Source organism: Perca fluviatilis, chromosome 8 (assembly GCF_010015445.1).
Source record: "Perca fluviatilis chromosome 8, GENO_Pfluv_1.0, whole genome shotgun sequence".
Classification (NCBI taxonomy): domain Eukaryota; kingdom Metazoa; phylum Chordata; class Actinopteri; order Perciformes; family Percidae; genus Perca; species Perca fluviatilis.
In genome coordinates this window covers 16,540,550-16,565,066 of record NC_053119.1, presented here as the reverse complement: position 1 = coordinate 16,565,066, position 24,517 = coordinate 16,540,550, and the positions used below count along the sequence as shown (strand labels likewise).

At 38.4% G+C, this 24,517-nt stretch overlaps 2 protein-coding genes across 2 annotated transcripts in view; one reads left to right on the top strand and one right to left on the bottom strand.

Annotated features, from left to right (window-relative positions):
- The window catches only part of znf710a (zinc finger protein 710a), a 32,406-nt gene extending 16,379 nt beyond the window's left edge, over positions 1 to 16,027 (bottom strand). Inside the window, exons 1-2 of the mRNA XM_039807745.1 lie at positions 15,920 to 16,027; positions 14,503 to 14,616 (exon numbers count right to left, since the gene is read on the bottom strand). The gene's annotated coding sequence lies outside the window, so the exon portion shown is untranslated. The remainder of the gene's footprint in view (positions 1 to 14,502; positions 14,617 to 15,919) is intronic.
- A 15-nt stretch (positions 16,028 to 16,042) lies between these two features.
- The window catches only part of sema4ba (sema domain, immunoglobulin domain (Ig), transmembrane domain (TM) and short cytoplasmic domain, (semaphorin) 4Ba), an 86,470-nt gene continuing 77,995 nt past the window's right edge, over positions 16,043 to 24,517 (top strand). The window contains exon 1 of the mRNA XM_039807741.1: positions 16,043 to 16,138. The gene's annotated coding sequence lies outside the window, so the exon portion shown is untranslated. The remainder of the gene's footprint in view (positions 16,139 to 24,517) is intronic.

Genomic DNA, 24,517 nt, shown 5'->3' with positions numbered 1-24,517 from the left:
TACTAGCTACTGTACGCTGCTTTTATTTCAAAAACATCACATTGCATCCAGTTGAGCTTTGTGGCACTGAATCAAAACACACAAAGACACCAGATTAATGGACAAACATGCCAAGAATAGTTTATAATGATATGACAAAATGTACTGTATACATACCTTTTTGCTGTCGATCCTTTAAACGCGCATCTGTCAGCCTTCTCCGCACAGCATGTGCTCTCCGTGCAGCGCGCAGTAACACGTGTCGAAAATAAACAACACGAGGCATCAGTGATAGTTTTTATTTTGCCTCTAGAGGCCGCTATTGTAATGCATGATGCCAGCAGACCCTTCTCAGCTCTCGCGTACTGTGTAATGAATGACAGCGCGCGCTTCTCAGCCGCTCCAGCAATGGACGCAACCAGAAAAATTATCGGTATGGATTTTTGCCGATAACGATAGTTCCACCAATCAAGGAAGAGAATAGTTTTTTTTTTACCTTGAATCAAATAACCTATGGGTTGTTACATCTCAGTTGCAGTAGACAGTGTAACAGTACACAACTTACTTTGATTATGTAAATAATTTGAAATGTAAATGTACAGAATGTTTATGTAAATGTTCAAGTTGTTCTACTATCTGGTTGTGTGATTTTGGTGATCAACACACTGTGGTCTCATCCTGATGCGTCACTGCTTAAACTATGACTGTATAGTAAGTTGATAATGCTGTCACTTTTTATTCCAAATTCTAACATTTGTTTTCATATTCAAACTGTTCCTGACCTGTTGGAATTACAGTAGTTTGCCAGATGAGGGCGCTCTTAAAATTCACTATCAGCTTGAAGGAGGACACTAACGAGTACAGCAGTGCTGATTGGATAATCATGACATCGAAGTATCTGAATAGCAGTATGTGGAAGTATTTTGGATTCTACACTAATGGTAAAATTACCTTAATTCAAACTTAGAATTTACATCATATCCTATAAGCTGTTTAGTTGTTACTTTACTGTTATCTTGAACATGTCTTTTAATTCTCCTCAGCCTGCTTTAATTACACATATTTGTCCCTAGGATGAGAACTGCGTGGACATTGGTTATTGCGCGATTTCAAAAATCAACAAAATGTTATTAATAATGTTATACTATTGTATTAGACTGCATTGGCATTAACATACATGACTGCTGCAGAATGAGCAGCCCAAAACTTGAAATTGGCCCAAACTTATTGTAACTGCTGACAGTAGATCTGTTTAAATAATTGGATTTGGATGTGCTTTTTCTGAATTACTTTTTTACTTATAAAAGTTATCTACAGTATAGTTCATCTTTAAATGAGACAAGCCTTTGGATTTAAAGGGGTGATACAATGATTATACAGGGCAGTGGTTCCCAACCTTTTTTCCTTGCCCCTACTTATGTCTAAGAAAACTCGAGATAGAGCCTTACTTTCTTTTTTGATACACAGAAGTTATCAGCACTGTTACGTTTCTCCGCCATGTTTCATTCATAAAATAGTGATGCCGTGGCGGCAGGAAAAACGAGGATGACAGCAGCAATCAGCTGACCTGATGACAGCAAGGGTCCCAGGTTAAGAGTTCCCGGAGGTTTGGCCTACTAAGTAGCCTGCCTACAATTTTAAGCGAGAACAAAAATATATAGTTTTTATACCAACTTTTGTATACATTATATATTCTAGTGTATTATCATAATTTGTTTAACATGTGCAATTTTTTATTTTTTTTTACCTCAACCTCAAACCAGATAAAGACTTGCGACCCTGCGATCTTTGCCGGCTCCCTGAGGGGTCCCCGGACCCCAGGTTGGGAACCACTGATGAAAGGTATTTCACACTGTTCCTTAAGGTCTCCTAATATGATATGTAACATTGGTTGGGCTGAAAATGACCCGAGTGCTATTCTATGGGCCCTTAACTACCCTGTGAATATGGCCCTATTTAGAATAAGAGCTTTTCTTCCAAATATGGTATGCTCATGAATATTTAGATGAGCTGTGTGCTGATTGGTTGAGAGAACCACACACACATACACTGGAGACGAGACAGCAGGTCTCATATTTCAGACACTGCAATGTTATACATTCTTTGTCTGCTATTTCGTTATTAAATTCACTTCTGAGACTTTATTATGCGAGAAATCAACTATGTAAAGCTCAAATTTGGGCCGTTTTACGAAAATTGATGGCTAATTGCAAATTTGGTAAGACATGTCAGACTTCAGGAGCTCCACATAGTCTGACGAGAAAGCGGCAGCCTGCTGGGCTCCCAATTTCAAATTATGTCCCCAAAAGGAAACTTTGTCAACATCTGTTTTATCTAAAAAGATACATTTCAGTTTTTTCATCTCACTTAAATTTTATTGCTGCAAAATGGAATTGTCAGGCAGACAAACTGACCAACGCATATATAATAAAAGATCGATACTTGGCGTTTGTGTATTGATACAGTATAGACACGTAAAATATCGCGATACTATGCTGTATCGATTCCCCCCCCCCCCACCCACCCCTACTCTACAGTGTGTTCGATTTCAAAAGAAACACATCAATGACTTAATGCTAGTAGTAACACAATGGAGAATTCATTAAACACACATCCAGGCAGAAAACTATAACATGCTTCCAAATGATTGCAGTTAATGCTCAAACAAAACAAAACTGCATACCGGGAGTCCCAAGCATACGTTTCTCTATTTTTTTCTTTTTCTGTTCATCAGACAGTGACCTTCATCAAGACTAGTTGGTTAACTGCCTGTTTGCCAGAGGCAAAGTTGCCACGAGGATTCATCTTGGTCTGTGAGAGAGGAATTGGCATTATCTTGGGTTTGGCAGAAGGTTGAGTCTGCCTCATGTACCTCCAGATGTTATTGTGACATCATTACATAAAATAACTGAAACAAAGCAGATTAGAATGTGCATCCTGAAATATAATCTGCATGTGCAGAGACATGAATTTTGTTAATACAGTACGTAAAGCTCACATAACATTTGTTTTCTTTCTCAAGTTTACTTGATGGGTAAGTGGCTAACTACTAACCTTAAGGAGGTTCGATACGCTGAGGTTCGATACGCTGAAACCAACTAGTTTGTAGAAGGATTTGTCCTACCTTGTCTAAATGAGCCACAATGGAAGGCGAGGCAAAAAGCCTGCCATCATAGACTCCTCCTGGTAGCATCGAAGTACCTCACTGATCTCTCTCCTTGAGCTCGGTCTTTTGTGGGTCCTTCTTGTTATGACGCAATGAATTGTGCCAATGGAATAAGGGTGCGCACTTTCATAAGTCTGTCCCCAAAGGTATTCTTGGTGTTGCACACTGTTGTATTCACAAAAATGGACAGGGCTACTTGTGTAAATAATGAAAAAGGAGAGCTTGAGAGAGAAGGTCAAACCCTGCCTACTTTCTCACCTCCGCGCTCCTCCTCAGTTGCTCTATGAACTGGGCTTGCTTTGTGGATTGTCAGTTTTGGAAGGTTAATTGTTAGAAAGTGTTGGAAGCCACCAGTGGATTTAAGCGCAGGTTGCAAGTAATGCTGGTTAGCTAGGTGTCCCATTGCACACAATGAAATACCCTTTGACTGTAGGTCAGAAGCACAAGTGTTCAGTACAAAGATCAAGTCCTGAAGATACTTTTGCCTCATATGGGCATAACTCTCAAGCTAGGTTGTCTGTATTCTCTGGCAGAGGTTTCAGATCTAACCAAACTGACCTGTAACAAGGAAAAGTCTGAGACAGTTTATCATTTGAGCTTGATGAAATCTTACCATGTCATCTTATCTCCCATACCTGGAATGTCAACTACATATGACCACAAACTGGGCTCAGATAAAATGCTGTTTGAGGTCTTTTGGATGCCTGCTTGCCTATTGATGGCCACTTTTAAAGAACAGAACAAGAGGCAAGTGCATTGGGCGACCCGGCAAGGTACTGTATGAATCCCCTGCAGTAATTGGCAAACCCAGGAACCTCTGATTCCTGCAAGAAGAGGGGACTAGCCAATTAGAGACAGCATTAACCTTGACTGTTCATCTTACAAAAAAATCCATACCGATTTTTCTGGTTGCGTCCATTGCTGGAGTGGCTGAGAAGCGCGCGCTGTCATTCATTACACAGTACGCGAGAGCTGAGAAGGGTCTGCTGGCATCATGCATTACAATAGCGGCCTCTAGAGGCGAAATAAAAACTATCACTGATGCCTCGTGTTGTTTATTTTCGACACGTGTTACTGCGCGCTCCACGGAGAGCACATGCTGTGCGGAGAAGACTGACATCAGATGCGCGTTTAAAGCATCGACAGCAAAAAGGTATGTATACAGTACATTTTGTCATATCATTATAAAGTTATTAATTTGTTGAATAGATGCTGCATTAGTAGAAAAAGAACAGCAGAGTATGTTTGTTTGCTTTCGAGGATGAGATGACGCTAAACATTAGTAGTAGGCTAACTTATGAATTATAATGCTCATTATGTTTATTTTTGCACTGGATGACTCCAAATATGTAGGAGAACTGTTTTAGACAACACACATGCTTGTGTAGCATTGCTGTGGGTGTATCAATTCTAAATACTATTGGTTGATCAATCGGTTATCGGCAAATACGGCCCAACCTAGCTATCGGTATCGGTAAAATCCACTATCGGTCGACCTCTAACTTTAAGTTCCTTATATTCAGGAGGATCCTCAGAGAGGGGAACTCAGAGGAAGGTAATTCTTAGAAACAGGAAGCAGAACATGGGTGGTTGTATTTCTGCATACAGACCAAACTGACTATTGGGAGTTTGACATAACCAAAAACAAACCAAGAAAAAAGGCCAAGCTTGAATGTAGTCCATAAAAAACTTTCATCAGCAGCAAAATCAACGAAGACTGAAACTGAGATAGACTAGTCAAACAGGCTGTCTTTTACCAGACAGGTGAACACAAAATGCCCTGAATGCCACAATACAGACACTCATTTAGGCAATGTTATCACTCTTTTGCAGACAATTTAGTTCAGCCTAACTGCATGGGTTTTGCTGGGTCTGGTGTAGCTTTTACAACTGTGCAGGACACTGTCTCTATGATGAGTTGATAAGAGAGTTAGACATTTCTCCCTCTTTCCTCTCTCTTGGGTGGTTAGCACTTCAGATGCTTTGATTACTTCTCCCACTTGGCTGAAAACCAGGCTCTTCATTTTACAGGGAGATTAAGTACCGTATGCTACTTAAGACCAGAGGTGGGTAGAGTAGCCAAAAATTGTACTCAAGTAAAAGTACTGTTACTTCAGAATAATATGACTCAAGTAAAAGTAACAAGTAGTCATCCAAATAATTACTTGAGTAAGAGTAAAAAAGTACTTGCTGAAAAAAATACTCAAGTACTGAGTAACTGTTGAGTAACGTCGGATTTATTTTTTAATGCAAGCATTCAATCAGGCGGACAAAAATACAAAATAATCATCTTTAGGCAAATTATAGTTCATCCAATCAATAAAATAAATTAAAATGAATTAATTAATTACAAAATATCTTAAAAAATAAATTAAGGTAAATTAAAGTACTTAAAAAATAAAATCAATAACATAATACATAAAAAATAAATAAGCACAAGTAACACACATTTCCAAACCTTTATACTTTTTTACCAGGCTCTGTAGGCAGAACTAGAACAAGGTAATGTAGCTGCTGTTTCGCACTTTTACTAAGGTAAACATGCTTTCAATATGAGGCCAGAGGCCTGTACTACGAAGCAAGATTTGGTATCACTTGATACCGGGTTCAATCGGCGTGGTAACTTATGCTGGACGCCTAACCTGGTCGGGAGCAGGTTATGTTGGAGATCAGAGATCAAGTGGTGTAAAAGCACCGCCTACTGACCAATCAATACTCGATTGATAACGGCGTCACCGTTCTTAGAAGATCAGGTGGAGCTCGGTGCGAGGAGAGAGAGAGCGAGAGGGGGAGAGAGGGGTGCACTCATACAAAAAACGTTTAGAGACCGACAACCCCGTTAACATTCCCTGATGAAATATACAGATTTTAATGGGAGGGAATTACATATCGGCTATTTCTTGGCTTCTTGAGCCGTGTGTTGCCAATGCGCACATCGGTTTGAATTATTTTTTTTATATATTTTTTATTTGCTCTCACGTTCGCTTCCACTGCCAGGGTTGCAACTGCAAATAGGCTAAAGCAACGACAGTTTATGGAAAGAACAAGTGCAATTGTGGTCAGATCTTGTGCCTGACTGATGAGGAAGTGATATTGATAAGAGTTTTGATTTACGCATCTACAGCGTTGCCTATTTTTTTTTGCCAGCTTACCCCCTGTTTTAGGAAGCAGCGTCTGTATTGCGTTTTGCCTGTAAAACCGTGTCTGTGTTCTTCATATTTATGTAGAATTCTAGTTTGCTCTTCTTATGTAAAATATGTGGCTATTGGTCATGTTGTGCAAACATCGGCTCTTTTATGTGAACACGGGCCGCTGGATTGGGAAACCCTGGGTTGATTGAACTAGTTGTTAACCACCATCCTGACACAGCTTATGCGGGACCGCGGTTGTTACGTTAGGTGAAGCCGGGTAAGTGAAATAAATCCAGGGCATGTTGATCTGGATTGGTAGTACAGGCTGTTGATTCTGACATTTTTGTTTTGCTACGACTGTAAAGCTGACACTTCCCGCCGCTGAGATTGAGTATGGTCACGTGACAAGACTGCACAACTACGTTTGATTGGTGAAACACAGTCACGTGGTTGAGCCTTTAGCGGACCAAAAAGGTAAAAAGAAAAGTAACGAGCTCATTGTAGCCTAATGTAGCGGAGTAAGAGTACAGTTTCTTCTTCACAAATCTACTCAAGTAAAAGTAAAAAGTATAGTGATTTAAAACTACTCCTAGAAGTATAATTTTTTTCAAAAACTTACTCAAGTAAATGTAACGGAGTAAATGTAACTCATTACTACCCACCTCTGCTTAAGACCTCTCTGAAGATAAAGAATAAAGTTGAGGTTAAAAAATCAGCAAGCAATTGTGAGGAATGGATGGTACTTGGGTGCTCTGGTGGCCCAGGGGTTAAAAGAGTACTCCACCAACTTAGCATTGCACTTCCATAACATTGTCAGACTCACGATGGAGTTCTAAAACAAAACCTAGCGCCTACAGTACCCACGATGCAACTGAGCCGCTGGCAGTTTGGTCAGAGATTTCGGTGTTTCATGCTAGTAGCGGCTAATGTAGTCTCGAGCCGCTAGCCGAGATGAGGAGCGCTTCTTTCCAACTGAACTATATTTTTGTTTTCAAACATACACATCAGCCCCAACCTACATGCAACAATTCATCAGATTTCTTGCAGCTTCCTCTGGAGCCACAAAAACCTTCTGCCAACTTTTTCACATATGCAGTAGTGCTCTCCAATACCTGTAAACAGACATTAATGCGTAAATAATCGGCAGAGTTCCCCTTTAAGGCACTGACCATGAACAGCAACATTGCCCGTTCATGTCCAGCTGGAGACTTTTCTTGCATGTCATTTCCAATCTCTCTCTTGCTTTATATCCTGCTGTTTGTTTTTTTAAACTAATAAATAAAAAGAAATGGACGCTGCACACCTGGACCACCAGAACAGTGTTTAGGAATTGATAGCAGTGGGTCAATGATGCCCACCGAGAGGAGACAGAAGGGGGAGCCGAGGAGCAGGAGAGGAAGTAAATAGAGAGGGAAACTCTGACTGTAGTGCTCAAATTGTCTGGAGTAAACTGTAAAGAACGTTCTGATGTTTGATGCCTTAAATTGTTTTGAGTTTTTATTCTAAGCATACAGTGACCTCTGAAATAATTTGGAATGACCTACAGGGTACAAAAAAAAACCTTATTTACCTTATTTCTATGAGAATTAAGTTCACACTCATTATCACATAATCAAATCTTAATGACTCAGGGCTCCAGACTAACTTTTTGCCTTGGTTGCACTGGTGCGCCTAACTTTTTTAATTTAGGTGCACCAGCAGAAAATTTAGGTGTACCCAAATTTTTCCTCGTATCGCTGTTAACGCTGAATGGCGATACACAATAAATAGCTCTGTACTTTTTTACAAAGTGGGCTAAATGTTCAGTTTTATATATATATATATATATAAATCTTAAAAACAAAAAAAGAATGACCGAAAGACAGGGGGAGTGCGATGGACTGAAGCATATGCTACTCAGAGAGTGACGGCTGACTCATTAGCGGCGTTACACCTGTCTTGTGTAGGCTATGAAATGTCTGTATCGTCACTGCGCTGAATTTTTATGAACTATGATCCAGCAGGCTCCGTCTTACACGAACTGAAGTTAGTTGCATTTAATAACTTCTAATGTGTTTTTCGCCGTGGCGGCCGCAATAACAGAGAGTTACCAGCGGAAACACTGGTACCAATACAGGTTTCCCTCTCATACTTAAAGGGGTGATAGAATGCAAAACCAATTTTACCCTGTCATAGTTGAATAACGACAGTTCGGTGGGTAAATAGGACATACATAGAAGCTCAAAATCCCATTGACACCCCTTTACTATGAAAATCTAATTTTTTGAAACTGCTGCTGAAAACGGGCGAATCTCAACAAAGCTGGAAGTTGACGTCAACCTCCCAAAAACCGGAACCTTTGTCACAGCCATGGGTGTATTAAGAGAACGGTCACGCCCCAACATTTACATAGGCTACACAACTGACCTGAGATCAGGTAGTCTTCTGAATCTAGGTCACGCAGATCTCTGCTATTCCATTACAAAATTCACTTCTGAAACTTTTTTATGCGAGAAATCAACCATATAAAGCTCAAATATGGGCCGCTTTACGAAAATGGATGGCTAATTGCAAATTTTCTCCGACTGTGTGTCGGAGTTTAGTGTCGGTGTTGGTGCTGCCTGGGTTGCTACATCGCCGCCCTGACCGCAGTGTCAGCGAGCTTGTTACGCCCGCAATCTTTTACCGCAGCCCGCAGGTTCCAGTAAATCTTATAATGGGTATGTGTGTTGAGTTATTTAAACAAACAATCGGGAAATAAACGCCTCTTGTCCGCGAGTCTCATTGATAGAGCCGCGGTGAGATGGAGTCCATCAATGAGAGCTAGCTAGCCTCCTCCTAACTCTGACATTCACAAAAATACATTCAATTGAAATCCGAAATCGGACAAGTGTTAGCTAAGCTTTGTAAGACCTTGAGGAACCTGTAATATTCATGCCGTGACGAAATTCAAACTGTAAATATACTTTAGTTATGCGAAAGTAAGCAAGCTGTGATATTTCCCCATTGTAATGAATGGGACATATAGCAAGCAGCTGCTCGTCCTACAAAGACGCCTCGCGTTCATAAAAATGCCTTAAAATCAAATCGGACACAACGGTTAGCTTTATAAGACATTGGGGAATGATATTATATAAGTGGCGTGACGAAATTCAAAGTGTAAATATAATTTAGTTATGGCGACAGTGTAGCTAGCTAGCTGCGGTATTTCCCCATTGTAATGAATGGGACATATAGCAAGCAGCTGCTCATCCTACAAAGACGCCTCGCGTTCATAAAAATGCCTTAAAATCAAATCGGACACAACGGTTAGCTTTAAAAGACATTGGGGAATGATGTTATATAAGTGGCGTGACGAAATTCAAACTGTAAATATAATTTAGTTATGGCGAAAGTGTAGCTAGCTAGCTGCGGTATTTCCCCATTGTAATGAATGGGACATATAGCAAGCAGCTGCTGGTCCTACAAAGACGCCTCGCGTTCATAAAAATGCCTTAAAATCAAATCGGACACAACGGTTAGCTTTATAAGACATTGGGGAATGATGTTATATAAGTGGCGTGACGAAATTCAAACTGTAAATATAATTTTGTTATGGCGAAAGTGTAGCTAGCTAGCTGCGGTATTTCCCCATTGTAATGAATGGGACATATAGCAAGCAGCTGCTCGTCCTACAAAGAGGCCTTGCGTTCATAAAAATGCCTTAAAATCAAATCGGACACAACGGTTAGCTTTATAAGACATTGGGGAATGATGTTATATAAGTGGTGTGACGAAATTCAAACCGTAAATATATTATAGTTATGCCGGCAGCTGGCCGCGGAGCCCCGTAGTGCAGTATCCACAAAGGGTGACTTTGCCCTGGGTATGGAGCCCAGCAGGCTGCCGCTTTCTCGTCAGACTGTGTGGAGCTCCTAAAGTCCGACACGTCTTACCAAATTTGCAATTAGCCATAAATGTTTGTAAAACGGCCCATATTTCAGCTTTATATAGTTGATTTCTCGCTTAAAAAAGTCTCAGAAGTGAATTTGGTAATGAAACATTGCAGTGTCTGGAATATGAGATTCTGTCGCTTCTCTAATGTATGTGTATTGGGAATTCGCTCAACCAATCAGCGCGCAGCTCATCTAAATATTCATGACCATACCATATTTGGAAGAAAAGCTCTTGTTACAAATAGGGCCAAAACACAGGGATGCATAAGGGCCAATAAAATATCAACCAGGCCATTTTCAGCCCAACCAATGTTACATACCCCATTAGGAGACCATAAGGAACAGTGTGAAATACCCTATATAATCATTCTATCACCCCTTTAACAATATACAGCTGTGTTAATAACAATTAAAACTGTAGACAAATGTAAGTAGTTTGGACCGGCGGCGCTGTGTCTCTCCATGTTGCAGGGAAGCCGTGTGAATCGGGGTTGCGCGGAGTAGAGATCCAAACACAGGCACGGCTTTAAAGAAGGAATGAGTCATGTAACGCAACATTAAACCATATCGATATAAACGACATCGCTTCGTTCGTGGAGAGGCAGCGGATGCGAGGACGTTAGGTGCACCGGTGCGACCTAGGAAAAATCTTAGTCGCACCCTTACAAATTTTGGTCGCATTTGCGACCAAATTGGTCGCACTCTAGAGCCCTGTGACTAGCTGCATGTTCAGATAGCATCCTGGACATGTTGCATACACCATCTTGCACTATATACAATGCTAGGATACAGGTTTGGAGACTGGACTAATTTTGTGCTTTACAGACCACGCTGTGCTGACATATACAATTGTAAATACAATTTATCTTAAGTGGCTAGATTACCCATTTCAGATTTATATTGTATTATTTGTAATTTAACTCCCTCCTCTAAAGCCTACTATCACAATCCAAACAGTGTGCCAAATGTTCTTGTCGATGATAACAATCGCAAATACAAGATGGTGGCTTTACAGACATTCTTTCATTAGTCCGGTGGATTCAGCAGAAATTGCCTTAAATAATAACTGAAAACAAGTCTAGATTATGTAATCCCAGATGTCCATGCATTTCATCTTTCAGAGTAAAAAAAACATCCACCATCCTCACAATCCGTTGTCTCAACTTTGCTGCAGGAGACTTTTATAATTTTTTTTAATTGTCATTACATTTTATGTGTTTATGTTAAAATATGTTTAATATTTGTTTTAATTTAAGGGTAAGTTTACCCTGTGAGGGTTTCTGAGCACTAGTTGTACCATAGTGCAATGTTTTGATGAATAGGTTTGTGTATTACTTGTCTGTGTATCTGATGTACCTGCACACAATCAATGAGCATGTGATGTGATACACATTACATTTAGACTGCAGCGGGTGGAAACAGTTTATGGCGGTACTGTGCTGTAATAAGTAGCAATAAAAATGAAATTGGTGAAGAAGAAGAAGAAGAAGAAGAAGAAGAAGAAGAAGAAGAAGAAGAAGAAGAAGAAGAAGAAGGCTGTAAGTCTATGTACAGTAAATGCCATTTCAAAATAATGACGCTTTGCAAAGGACCTCATCATGTCAACATCATGTTAAAGTGATGGTTCGGACTATTCACCCTAGGGTCCTTTGCACCATGACCTCGAGCCAAACACCCCCCCAGAAGCTTTTTTCACCTGGGTCTAACATTGGGAGAGTTAAGCGTGTAGAGTAGCGTTATCAGCTGAATAGCTTAGCGCAGGGGCTAATGGACCCACGTTTGTATCTTGTAAGTTACCCCACTATTAATGCCCGAATGATACCAAACATCTACAAGTAGTACAAATAGGTTATGCTCTCATAAAACGATGGATTGTAAAGTTTGTAAGTACACCAGAAGTTTATGTAAATAACACTTGCCTGCTGGCTTCTGCTCTTGCTGTCTGTTGTTGCTGCTGAGGCGGAAGCGCGCTTAGGGCCGCGTTCACAAATTACAACAAAAAGACATGCAACAAAAAATATTTTTTAATTTAACTTTTTTTTTAAGTAAGTGCTGTAGTATAACTAGCAGGAGACAAGTAATAATTGAGGTAAGTTTGGAGACATTACCTTATTTAATCATTAAATTAATAAATATTTTTGTTGTATCTCTTTTCGGTGTAGTAATTTGTAGACAGCCCTAAGCACTCGTCTAACTGCAGGTAGCAGCAGCAGCAGATAGCAGCAGCAGCAACAGAGAGCAGGCAAGTGTTATTTACATACACTTCTGGTGTACTTACAAACTTTCCAATTCATCGTTTTATGAGAGCATAACCTATTTGTACTACTTGTAGACGTTTGGTATCATTTCGGGCATTATTAGTGGGGTAACTTACAAGATTCTTTACTCAACTAACTTCTCAATGTTCGACAGGTAACACTCTAGCTTACTTCGAAGTTCGAACAGGAAAATACTCGAACCATCACTTTAACTAATCCGTGATGTTAGCCAGCCAAAGTGATACCGTTCATTTATCATTAAATTTGTATCAACTAATTGCATTGCATTTCTTCAAATGCAGTTGGAGGATTGATTTGTTCATATATTAGAAAAACAGTGTTGTTATGTAAAAAAATGGATGTGTTGAAATCATGGTTGAAATGCTGAAACACTCTCTCATCCGCATGCCAAATTATAATGTTCACAGTTGCGCGACCTGTTATTTACGGTAGTTTGAGTGACTCATATCTCTGACTGGGAACAATACAAAGAGGATTACCAACGGCCGCTGGGGCAGATGAACTAACGCTAATTTTGTTACTGTAAGCAGACTACATTAAAACCTTCGTGAGTTAAAAGCCAATACTAGACTGGCATAAACATGTAGAAAGCGATATTTCAATCTGCTCTGTCTGCTCAGTACACTCTTGTCTGCCGCGCTGTTTTACGCAAACACAGCTCTACTCTGCAAATAGCAAATTTTTACAAAACAAGCTAAAACAAAAGCTGTCGGTTTTTAGTCTGTTTATCTTAGTTTGCAGGAAATCTTGAAATTTTGACAAATTCTTATAAACTTAAGCTGGCTGAAGAAACCATCCTCTCCGCTGGAACGGTAAATATGGATGCATTATACCAAAACAAATACATGTGGCTACTTCATATGCACGTGAATGACCCAATCGTTATGTTTGTGTACTTCATTCTTGATAATGATGCTGTTTGTGTTATTATTATTTTTGCCATAGCATCGTTTCATTGAAAATGAGGCATACAGGACCTGCTTATCAGTCCATTCATCATTAAAGCTGGGCTTTTCCACGTCAACTTTTGCTTCAGGCTCTTTGACAGTGATATTTTTGTCAGCCCATTTTCCACCAATCAGGACGCTGCATACTAAAACCATGTTTCCATAATCATAATAATATACAATAATAATAATTACAAGGTCCTGATTATGAGAAATAAATGTTATCAAATGTTGCTATGGAATAAAATTACAGATTCCCTGGATATTACATTTCGATGTGATGTCATAATTAAACTTAATGTTGACATGGCACACTAATAAACAAGAAATTTTGAAAAGGGCACTTCATATCAAAAAGGTTGCAGACCCCTGCTCTATACTATAAAAATGAGTTCAGTAATGAATCTCACTTGCATTTTTGGCCTGATCTACAGTATAAATCTGACTAAAAAATAAATAAAAAATAATTGAATGCTTCTAGTAGCACATATACACTTTTGATGCAATTGCAATTAAGTGTATATTTAACATTGAAATGTCAATCAAATGCCATGTTTTCTGGTTCCTCTGACCTGTTGACAGTCAGAAACCTTCAGTTGAGTTGAGTTGCTAATTACAGGAACAGATGTTGATCATTTCTCAATGACTTAAATGTATCTAAAATCATATTCATATCAAAATGTTTCCATCTATGTATCTGCTAAAAGAAGTCAGTTGCATCTTATTAACAAACAAGGTCATGTATAGATTCTTGGTCATGATTCTTGTTGTTCTGACAACAACTCCAGATACATTTTGAGCCAGCTTTGAAAAACGGAAAATCCAGGCTTTTGTCAAGTCATCAACAAGAGAATTAAACCAATTAATGTATTCTTGTACGAAGAACAGGGCCCTGGTGCTATGATAACAAGGTTCTGCAGTGACACTGGGATATTTACATCTAATTATTAAATATCGAGTTAGATGTAGCTTGTACTTTGCAAAAATAATAATAATGTTTTTAAGTCTTGTTGAAGTGCAGTAAAGATTTTTGTTTTGTTTTTCATAAAACCTCTTCAACACAGAAATTGAATCATTAGCACTCACCTCTCTTTGATTTACTTTTCAGTGGTCATTTAGCGCTGACCGTGCATTGTATGTTGCGGATGCCCTCCAGTGCTACTCTGCTTAGCCAGTGCTTCGTCAGTGATGGGCTGTTCCCTTAGGATTTACACAAAGAAAGAGAAAGATAAACCTTTCCGCTATTGGTTGAACATGACAGGGCTGCCAACTCTCACCCACTGAGTGTGAGATACACCAAAATGGCTTAGATCCCCCACTTTTGCTCTTTGCCTCTTGTACATGCAGAGAATTGCAAAATAGGAGACTGCAGTATTTTATTTGAAAAGAATAATAACTATGTTCCCAATGAATGAAAACACATACTGTACCTTAGTCTTGTCCCTTTAAGTATCGCTGATGCTTGTCCTCTTGCAATATGAACAAGCAACCATTTAAAATAACTGCTTACTTTGCTATTTTGGCAACATTATTTAAGTAAGTAAGTAATAATTGTATCTGTGAAACTGAAATGGTTTCTATATTCAATTGGTGAACAGGGAAATAATGTTAATTGTTTTGCATGAAAATACATTGTTTTAAAATCTGTAAGCCATTGAAATAAGACTGAAACACAGACCTCTTCAAAGCAAGGCACAGTATGCATTATCCCTGCTTTCAGGAGGGTAGGTGCATCTTTAGCCATTTTCTTAGTAGGTTTTGTCATTCCCTGTAAAGTAATGATGAAGGGGTTCTTTGAAGGGCTGGAGACATGCTTCACCCTTAAGATAAAACACACAGGCTCTAAAATGATTTGTCTGCAGTTGTGTTCGGTCTGAAAGAAATTTTAAGAGCTACAAAATACTATGCATATCCTGTACATCTTGAATACTGTACATCATGCCTGTTTTGGTAGTAGCTTGTTTGAATTCAACACCTCTCCTCTTCTGCTTTTTTTGAATTAGTAATAAATCATGACTCTTGTCTGATGACTGCAGGCAGCAGACAGAGGCCCACTCAGTTATTATTATTTTTTTTGATAGGGACCTTTGTGAACATGCGTTTTCAAACATATTCCAGTAGATGGCACTGGTGCTCTGTTTTAAAAAAAAAAAGTACACTTGGCTGACTGGGTGTACAAGACCCTTAATACATTCATGTCAGGCTGCAGCATATAAAAGCATTAACAATTACTCCCCTTAAACCAGGATTAGATGAAGATAAACATAGTAAAAGTAAATGTTGTAAGATAGATAGATAGATAGATAGAGAGACAGATAGATAGATAGGTAGATAGATAGATAGATAGATAGATAGATAGATAGATAGATAGATAGATATACATAATATACTGTTTCCCTCCTAAAATATTGTCTTCCAGCTAGTAAAGCTGTTTCCTCTTATAGAGAGAGAAAGAGCATAGGCTAATAATATTGTGATAATAATGTTCAGAAATATAACATACTTGATTGTGAATGGCCGTACATCCATGTGTATGACATGTCACTTCCGGCTGCCATCTTCGTTTCATTGAAGAAACTTTGGGAACTTTTGTGCAGCGGACGGAATATTTTTCGAGCCAGTGGGACCGTTCTCTTAATACATCCATGAGTGGGACAGAACAGAAGCGTGGATGTATAACATTAGAGTCTACGAGGATCCAGACAATGTGTTCACAACCGCGGTGAGTGTCAAACTAGCTACCCCACGTTTTATTTATTTATTTATTTTATTTTGTCTTGTTTTTAAAAACGGAGGCCTAATTCGAACTCTGACTGAGTTACACGCATAGCTACCTATAACGTTGCAGTCTATGGTTACACGCCGCATAACATTACGTATTGTTATATACATACTGTAGCTAGATATAGAACAATCTATGGTTATATACTGTCTATGTTATATACACGTAGCCTATGTGACGTTACTTACCTTGAACCCACCTACCACCTACGTTAGTTAACGTTAGCTTAATGGTAAACTAGCTAACAGTTACCCAGTTGCAATTGCGAAAGGCTATAAAAAAAGAGAGAATCCAATTTACTGATGTTCCCGATTCATAATTAGCTAGCTACAGTAGCTAACGTTACTGTGGGATATTATAATTAGCCTAACGTTAGCCCCCTATTTTAACAGTTGACCAGTTAAAGTCCCCTAAAAAGTCTGACCTTGAATATACTTGTATCTGTGAAAAGCTTGTCACTAGAGGTGTTTTCGCATTTCTTAAACCTTACTGAAGGGGGAGATGTCTTTCCTTGGCAGTTGGATTCACGCATGATTCCGTGATATCGCGAGAATCGCATCTTCTCAGGCTTCAGGTAGTCCCACAATTTTTAATCCCGTTTAAATGAATGACACATATTATTGTCAATTTAAAAAATAAAATAATCCCAAGTGAAGAAAGTCACAGTCTGTCGTAGGTTTGTCGTAGTACCAGGGGTGTAACGATACATTGATCTGGATTGATATACTGATTAAAATGATTATCATTGATGCAAAGGGAAAAATAAATATTGTCTTTAAAATGCACCTTGATTTTGAAATTCCCACTATTTTATAATAGTGTTTTTCATTTAAATGTCTAGAAGAGCTCAGTAATAATTGTCAAATCATATTTTAGTTTTGTTGATATAAATGTAATTGTGTTAAATGGAATATCTTATTGATCGCACCCCCCAGAATTTAATCAAATTAAAAATCGTATTTTGGCAGACTTTGTCATATCAGCAAATATCGTATCGTTGTCTAAAGAATCGACATAATATTATATAGTGATAAAACTTGTGATTTACACTACATTAACAGTGAACTACATATTTCATCTTGCACAATATACGTCACCTTGCCTCCTTGTGAGTTAGCTATTTTAGCTATGTTACACTTCACACACTTCGCCTCTCTATGGCATCCCGATAATTTTCACACCTTTCTTTTATTTTCGTCATCACAGTCAGGCACTGTACAGCGTGTAGCCTACACCCAGACGCCCCTGCTTTGGTTTAGAAATACTACCTATTTTTGAGGTCTTGCGTAATCCTGGGCAATATATTGATATATCAATATCGATATATGAGACTAGATATCGTCTTAGATTTTGGATATCGTAATATGGCATACGTGTTGTCTTCCTGGTTTTAAAGGCTGCATTACAGTAAAGTGATGTCTTTATTTTTTCATTAACAGACTATTAACTGTTCTATCATTTCCCTTTACCCACTTAGTCATTATATCCACAATACCGATGATTATTTATCACAAATCTCATTATGTAAATATTTTGTGAAAGCACTAATACTCAACAATATCGACATTGATGTATTTGGTCAAGAATTTTGTGATATCTGATTTTCTTCATATCCCCCTGCCCTAGTCTCACGCCTGGGCCAAGCATTAGTCTGCCAGAGGCAGGGAGGTGGAAGAGCAGACAGTTGCTAGCTAAAATGTGTAGCTTTCAATTCAGTGGGGTGTTCAAGAACCTAAGTTTAGTGGGGTGGCAGTTTTCATTTTTTGGGGTGGCAGTAGCTCAGTCCGTAGGGACTTGGGTTGGGAACTGGAGGGTCGCTTGTACAAGTCCCAGTACGGACCAAAGTACAGAGTGTGGATTGGTAGCTGGAGAGATGCCAGTTCACCTCCTGGGCACTGCCAGGTGCTCTTGAGCAAGGCATCGTACCCCCCAACCGCTCAGGGTGCTGGTCCAGCACTGGCAGCCCACTCACTCTGACATCTCTCCATTTGTGCATGAATAGGTCCTGTGTGTGTGTGTGTGTGTGTGTGTGTGTGTGTGTGTGTGTGTGTGTGTGTGTGTGTGTGTGTGTGTGTGTGTGTGTGTGTGTGTGTGTGTGTGTGTGTGTGTGTGTGTGTGTGTGTTTCAGGCCTGTGTGTGTGTTTCAGGCCTGTGTGTAGTGATTTCTAACAGAGTGTAAATTGTAATTTCCCCACTGGGGATCAATAAACAGTATAATTATAATTTATTATTATGTTGATCTTAAATTGATAATTTTCTCAGAGAGGATTATTTATTGTATGTTGAACTGTAATTAATCAACCAATATTTTCCCAATGAAGTGACCTCCCTCTGCTTTTCCATGGATTCTACTTTGCCATTCAACACTGAGCTAATGTGCTAGAATGCTGCCTTTTTAATATGGCTGCTACATTCAAGATGTGAGTCATACAGGTTGTAACAAGTGTAAATATTTCACTCAAGTTGAATCCTTTTCAACTAAAGAGAATGTGTTTTTTTTTAACCTCAATTTGTGGTTTGCCTGCAATTATGCTTCTTCTAAAATTAGCTTAATGTCAATTTTAAACACATTTTAAACACTTGCCACATACTTCACATTTTACACACGCCACTCACTTCTTTTTACTTGCCAGTGAGGAGGTTAGCTGGGGGGTATATACAGTACAGGCCAAAAGTTTGGACACACCTTCTCATTCAGTGTGTTTCTTTATTTTCATGACTATTTACATTGTAGATTCTCACTGAAGGCATCAAAATATGAATGAACACATATGGAATTATGTACTTAACAAAAAAGTGTGAAATAACTGAAAACATGTCTTATATTTTAGATTCCTCAAAGTAGCAACCCTTTGCTTTTTTTGATAACTCTGCAAACCTTTGGTGTTCTCTCAATGAGCTTCATGAGGTAGTCACTTGAAATGGTTTTCACTTCACAGGTGCTTTGTCAGGGTTAATTAGTGGAAGTTTTTCCCTTATTAATAAAAAAGCAAAGGGTAGCTACTTTGAAGAATCTAAAATATAAGACATGTTTTCAGTTATTTCACACTTTTTCTAATTCCATATGTGTTCATTCACAGTTTTGATGCCTTCAGTGAGAATCTACAATGTAAATAGTCATGAAAATAAAAAGGAAACGCATTGAATGAGAAGGTGTGTCCAAACTTTTGGCCTGTACTGTAGCTCTATGATATTACCCCAGACCTCACTCTTTCCTTGTAGGCACTATAATCAAGTAGTGCAGTGGCAGAGACACAGTACCTCACCGGCTGCCCACCAATAAAAATATTCAGATTTAAGAAGCTGGTACCCACAAATGTTGACATTTTGCTTTTAAAAAGTTGCCAATAAATTTTCTAAAGAATAACTTATTGATTACAGTAATTGACTAATAGTTTCAGCTGTGCTGTTAAGGATTGCCCACAATCATCTTTCTATATTTTGGGGAGAAATAGTAATATGGAAGTCCGCCTCTAATGAATTACAGTATTCAGGATTTCATACATCATTTAAGCTCGAATCTCTTTCTCTCTGTGTGTGTAAGACAGGGTGTTCAGCTGCATGCCCCTTTACTTTTATCTTAATAGGCTATTAAATGATGTAAGTGGTGCAGTCAGTTAGTCTCATTACTATAAACTAATACATCAGATCTGGTATGTAATTAACTTTAAGAGATTCATAACAACTTTAAATTACACAGCATTTGAGAATTTGTGTTATGAGATGAAATAAAAAAAGTGACCTTCATTATTATTGATCCATCTCTTGATCATTCTTTCAAGTAAGTGATTAACCATTACATTTTTGTAACAGTAATGAGAAATGCCGTTCCCAGAGCAATGTCTTGAGTGTGCCTATGTTTTCTGACCAATAGAGATTTTAAAGCCTCTATTTAATTTACAGTGACATGAAACAACAAATCATCTCGTTGGAGAAATTGGGGACCACCTAATTAAATTTACTAGGGGTTTTTACTGATGGAATTAGTCGATTATCAAAATTGTGGGTAATGTGGTATGGGTCAGAAAAATGACAACATTAACAGTATTTGTAACAGACCACTTTACATTAGAACACAAGGTTGCATTTAGGCTTAAACTTAATTTATGTTAATATCCCTCTGCTCAAAAACAATTATTATAAACAAGTTATTTAAATGTGCTTACAAAGTCAGTCCTAATTAGTTATTTTATGTTGCTCTTGTTACTGGTTTTAATTTATTTGGGTGCAGCAAATGCTTTGATTTAATAAGTCTTCATTTAAAGTGATGGTTTGGAGTAATTTCACCCTAGGGTCCTTTGAACTATGACCTCGAACCACACACCCCCCCAGAAGCCTTTTTCTCCTGGGTCTAACATTGGGAGAGTTAGCGTAGAGTAGCGTTATCAGCTGAATAGCTTAGCGCAGGGGCTAATGGACCCACGTTTGTATCTCGTAAATGACCCCACTAATAATGCCCGAAATTATAACAAACGTTTACACTAGTACATATAGGTTATGCACTCATAAAACCATGGATTGGAAAGTTTGTAAGAGTCTAACCCTGATCTCTGAGTTGATTTACCCTGAGATGGGAAACTCTGAGTTTTCGGTTCCAGAACAGCTGATTTGAGTATGTTCACTCAGGGTTACGCGCGTGCACAAAAGGCAGTATGAATGGAGCCATGATTCTACGATTCACCATGGTAACAACCACAAACAAACTGGTCGGCGTAAATACTCATGCGCACAAACAGCGAGTTTGAACCTACTGTCTGTGGTTTGAACATGCATTTTGTTAAAAAAGCAAGACAGCGGCTGATGCTGCAAAAGAGAGAGAATTGGTGTGGGAGAAAATTGCTGCTCGAGTCAATGCGTACGCATTAACAGTGTATTAATTTCATATTTAATCACAGTTAACTTATAATATTACTGGTAAAAACTGGAATTGTATTACACCTATAATTTCATTCAGGTGCAATCCTGCGGGCAAAAAAGTAAACTATACTATTCCCATTCTGAGGCTGCAGCACCATGATCATTAACAGAACTATAATGTATAATCATTTATTTCTTTTTAATGGCTCTCACTGGTTTGTGTCCAGGGAACACATAGGCCTACAAAGACATTTAAAAAACGTTTCAGAGCGAGTCACACTTTTCTGACGGCTCTACGGTGGCTTTACTATTACAATATGATCCGCTAAACTGTTATAAAGAAAACTGCCGTTTGCAAAAAACGTAATGCCACACAAAGAATCTGCTTGGATGTTAAAGCCTGTCCACGATGGTTGATGTTAGTGATATGAGGACGGATAAGGTATCTACATATCTAATGGACTGTGATAAAAAAAAATACCTCTCAAATCGGTTATGTGGAAATGAAAATACATCTATAGTCGGGACTCAATACCCACGTAAACTCTCTGTGAATTAATAGCCTACAGCTTTTTCATCAACGGGATCATCAACAAAAGGACATGACACGTTTTATAGTCTGCCTAACATAAACCAATACGTCTTTTTATTCATGCAGATAACAAACTGATAGTCTACAGACTGAATGAATGAATGAGGAAATGAATTTTTCTGAGAGGGAGGAGAATGAGAGAAACTCGAGTTTTTTTCCCCGTTTCTCTGTCGAGAGAAACTCAAGGTTTCTTGAAGAAAACCTGCTCCCGACCAGGTTAGATTCACAGGCTCAGTTACCATAGTAACTGACTCCGAGGTTAAGTTAACTCTCTTTCTGAAACGGAAAACTCAGAATTTCCCTCATCTCAGGGTTAACCAACTCAGAGTTTTCACTAAACCTGCTTTCTGTAACGGGCCTCAGGTCATGGCAAGATTTGGTCCATTCCAAAACAAACATTCAGGATGTTGACATAGGTGTGTTCATGAGACCACTAGGGGGAACCCAATCCATCATCATATGAGTCTACTTTGAGATGTGGGTGCAGTATAAGATGGTGAGACTGTATCGCAGGGGTGGTCACAATAAAAGCAACCTCTTTAATGTAATGCAATCCCAACAAATGCAAACTATGGCTTTAGTTAATTACCCCAGAGTTGAATCATGGCCTCACTAACATATACTTGAACAAAAAGTGACTTTATTTTTGTTTTTATTTCAGAGCTATAATATTGGATTATTACATTGTACAGCTGTTGATTTTATTCTGTCCACCCCTGAAGGTGACATCAATGTCATTCATTGATAGTAGGCAAAAGGATGAGGGTGTTACACTTGGAATTTATATAACAGTGTAGAGTACATTAGAGTGACTGATTTTGCTCTTCTTTATTTTGAATGTTTTAAAATACATTGCAATATGTATAATCTCACTCTCAAAATGCAAATTCCAATGTTTTAGAGTAACCCTATCTCAGTTGTAATTTACCCATTGGTTTTGTTGGAATTTTGCTGGTTGCAGTCACCAGGTTTTAGGGCGTATTCCAGGTAATCTGTTACTCTCTGTGGATAAAAGCATGGTAAAGTCATGGCTTGGCTAAATCCTTGAAACAGCTAAATCATTTTAGCTAGATACCGAGGGTGAAGAATTAATATTTTCTTAGCTGCATCTACAAATTCAGATTCATAGATAACCTCTGTGTGCCTTTCATGATTGATGTGTTTAGGGAGGCTTTAGTATACATGAGACGCTGCTGAGACTGACATTGAACAGATGAGGCAGGATAGAAGTAGAAAATGCATTGGTCTAGCTGCTCTCAAGATGCAGCTCTGCATAAAAGTGTGAAAATAACCTTGACAAAAAAGCACTGGACACAAGGAAAAAATCAACATTTTGTGCTACTGCTTGAAAATGTATTATTTAGAAGAAGAAAAAATTTTAATTTAAAAGCTACCGAGTTTCTTTAAGAAAATAGGACAATTTCATTCTGTTGCTGGTTTGGACCCTTTGGGCTAATATTGCTCACAACAGGGCTGTCTGGGGATTGTGTTACTCTGCATGATGTCATGGCCTGCAGCACCCAACTGTACAGGTGCAGACATGTCCTGCCTATGACTTTGTTGTTGATTTACTCCTTTTGTTCTCAGAACACCCATTGCCTTAAACCTTAATGTAATATTCACGATGTACACAGTGTCAGGGACTTTCTTCAACTACTCGCATTGGGGTAATAGGGCTAGTGAACCCACTTGCAACAAAGTAAGTTAGGCCATATCCACACTAACCACTGAAACTATTGTTATAAATCGTAGATAATAAACTGAATATCTTTGGGTTTTGGACTGCTGGTCGGATAAATCTAGTAAATCTTAAGATTGCCTCCTTTGGCTCTGGGGAAATTAAAATTAGCCTAACTTTTCACTCATCATCAATCAATTAAAATATCCTTAGTTATTATTTGCCTGTGAATTAAAAAGTCTGATATAGTTTATTCATCAGTCCCATAGACCTTCATTGTTTGCCAAAACTATTAAAACGCATCAATAGCTACAGTGTTGCACTGGCTGACATGTTGGTACATTATCATCATTCTGGGCAGGCATAGCAGTGCCTAGAGTTTTATTTTGAATCAATCCCACAAACACTGTCCTGCTGCCTCAAATACTTGCAAGTACCATAAATGTATATTAATCAAATACAGTATTTATCTACTCCTGTTTGAGTACTATTTACAAAATGAAACGATATATTAGTGGCCTATTTAAAAAAAAAAAAAAAAAAAAAAAACCAGAAGCAATTCTCAGTAGACATGAATGGGCTTGGAGCCACAGACAGGAGTGCCACAGACAATAAAAAGTATTGAGAGACGAACTGACACATTGTTGGTTTTGGTCTTTAAATGAGATTTGTTGAAACTAATTACAATTCAGAATGACATGGTCATTTGCCATGCTTTGGTTAATTAATAAGCTGTGATTTTGTAATTACAATTTTCAAGCATACTAAGTAGAGCTGGGCAATATACCGATATTATATCGATATTGTGATATGAGACTAGATATCATCTTAGATTTTGTATATCGTAATATGGCATAAGTGTTGTCTTTTCCTGGTTTTAAAGGCTGCATTACAGGAAAGTTATGTCATTTTCTTACCAGACTGTTGTAACTATTCTATTATTTGCCTTTACCCACTTAGTCATTATATCCACATTACTGATGATTATTTATCAAAAATAAATAAATGAAAGCACCAATAGTCAACACTACAATAGCGTTGCGGTATCGATATTCAGGTATTTGGTCAAAAATATCATGATATTTGATTTTCTCCATATCGCCCAGCCCTAATACTAAGTGTGCTGCTTGGTTTAATTCCGTAATAGCTTTGAGTGTTCATGGTCTTTGCCTGAGCTTAAGTATATATTAGT